The sequence below is a fragment of the Aplysia californica genome, unplaced genomic scaffold (assembly GCF_000002075.1).
Source record: "Aplysia californica isolate F4 #8 unplaced genomic scaffold, AplCal3.0 scaffold00394, whole genome shotgun sequence".
Taxonomy (NCBI): Eukaryota; Metazoa; Mollusca; class Gastropoda; order Aplysiida; family Aplysiidae; genus Aplysia; species Aplysia californica.
This window is the reverse complement of record NW_004797664.1, coordinates 226,244-228,979: the sequence shown is the minus strand read 5'-3', so window position 1 is coordinate 228,979 and position 2,736 is coordinate 226,244.

Here is a 2,736-nt window from a genome sequence, read left to right as displayed (position 1 = left end):
TTCGCTTTATATAGTAAAATTTACGAAAAGAGTTATTGTGAGAACAGTCGCGTCTTTTTCTTTCTTTTCAAAATTTGTTGTAGGGCCTTTTTACGCCCCCGTCGACACCATTTAGATCGTTTAGGAGGCGGGCTTTGATCGACCCTGCTAGTCACTGCCAACCCAGGCTGACAAGTATACAACATGTCGGCAGAAAGATCGAGATACTCGATAAAGATTCTTCTTTAAAAATACCTCGTTAAACCTTGGCCGTGGGAAGCCCACCTTCGGAACAATCCTTGGTGTGCAGTGGGGGGCTTTCTTCCAGAGCAAACCAGTGTCTGGGGTGTAGTGGGCAGGCTCTTCGCCTTGTACACAGAAGGTTTGAGTTCGATATCCGGATGGGAAAGTCTTTTCTGATCACATCGAATCTGCTGGCATCGTAGCCAACCCAGTCCGTGGGTGTTTGGCGGGCGCTATGGTGTGGTTTGCTCCTTCTTTCCTAAAAAACATCCATCGTTCTTGTAATTTCTCTTCCTTCCTGTCTATGTATGTAACACCTCTAGCCTTCGGCACTTATATAATATGACTTATGCTGTGTGTTGCAATTACTGTAAAACTCAAGTTTAACCAACCCAGCCTTGGTTGGCCCTGACAGGTAAGGTGAAAACAGTTCGCCTCTGAAATGATCTAAATAGTATCGATGGAGCCGTAAAAAAAAATTACAAATACAAAATGCACTTGATCAATGATGGTTTAACAAGAAGCGATAGTGTTGCTACCGTGGTGTCGGTGGTCTAGTTGTTAGGTTCCTGTACTCGTAAGACCATAGGTTCGAATCCTCACAGGGCCCGACGTTGTGTCATTGAGAAAGGCATTTTATACGAAATACCCTCACTACACCCGGTTGGAAATGAGTACCCAGCTACAGAGAACAAAAGATCTCGCCAGTTTGTCAGTGTTTGATGGAGTGCAATCAGCAGCTTGCACACTATGGTTACCGGACACTGAAAATGTTTTTAGCTGTTCTAGGGTCTGCTGGGGTAGTTATAGTTATAAAATACACAGAGCGAGTTGAGGAGCTTAGATATGCGCAATATAAATGAAATCAATAGAATTATTATTATTGCTGAGATTGCCCAGCGTCATGGAAAGTGAGAGTTTTTGCAAAAGGCACATGTGTTGGAAAGATAGGAATTACCCGATCTATTTTTGCAATGGAATAGGAAATCATGTAAGTTTGCAGTTACGTATACTAATTATTAGTTTGCGCATGGGGGTGTTTATTTCCATGTGTGTGCGTGTGTGTGAAAGAACAGGTACGGAAAACGAGAATGAGAGAGTACGTTAGAGAGAAATAGAGAGAAAGAGCGATCCGACAGAGAAGATTGAGACTTAGAAATGGAGAGATCAACAACGAGGGAGAGAGACAGACAGTGAGAGAGAGAGAGAGAGAGAGAGAGAGAAAAAAAAAGAGAGAGAGAGAGAGAGAGAGAGAGAGAGAGAAAGAAGAGAGAGAGAGGAGAGAGGGACACAGAGAGAGGTAGAGGGAAGGAGAGGGAGGGAGAGAAACCGACAGAGAGGGGGAGAGGGAGAGAGAGAGAGAGAGGGAGAGAGAGAAGGAGGGAGAGAGAAAGAGAGAGAGAGAGAAAGAGAGTCCCTTACCAAAACCAAAACCGTAACCAAAATCACAACCAATCAATAAAACAAACACAAGTTTAACAGAAAAAATAAGCGTTTCCACGTCCGTATTATTTTTTCTCCAATTTATTTTTTAACAGTTAAAAAAAACCCCTCAGTTTCAAAACAAAACTCAGTTTTAAAAGAAAGCTCCTGTTGGTATGTTTTCATGGCATCACTGAAACCAAACAAGAAGCCTCACTTCTGTTTTGTCTATGGACTGGTAACATACCCGATAATGCCGACAGTTTAAACTTAAAATCCGATTCAAGTCCGATCATTTGTGCATAATTAGTATTGATTAGCAAAGCATTTTGAGCTGAAGACGCGAGTTCGATTCCGTATCAGAAAGATGATTTCATCGAGTTTCTCCGCACTTTGAGGACGAAAAAGCGTCCTAAAGTCTCGACAACGGTGATAAAAGTAGGATGTCCAGCAGGAGCGGGACTGTCAGAAAAGCATGGTCTATCATATTTTTGTAAATAGTGTGTCAGTATGTTGCATTTTGGACGTTTACTCATTGTTGACACGGTGAGGAACACATATTATGTTGTGGAATAAAAATAGTACATTTTGCTAGTCAACAATAGTGCATTTAACGAGCTGTATTAAAATATATATAATTGCAAGAATGGAGAGGATTATAGATTGTTAACAAGAAAAAGAGAAACAGCGAACTTCGCGTTGAATGCAGTGAATCTGTAGAGTCCAACGTCCAAGATTTTCGGCCCCCAAAGCATTTCAGACGCCTGTGCCAAGCTACCGTGGCAAATCCTGGCTTGTCTTGGGATCCTTTTGACTTCTTGAATCAAAAACTCTTTACATTTTATAGACTTTCCGAAGTTTTGGCCAAAATTTACCACCACCGAAGTTTAGCATTCAACACTGGGGAACATGTCTACTATCAGCTAAGTTTAGCATTCAACACTGGGGAACATGTCTACTATCAGCTAAGTTTAGCATTCAACACTGGGGAACATGTCTACCGTCAGCTAAGTTTAGCATTCAACACTGGGGAACATGTCTACCGTCAGCTAAGTTTAGCATTCAACACTGGGGAACATGTCTACCGTCAGC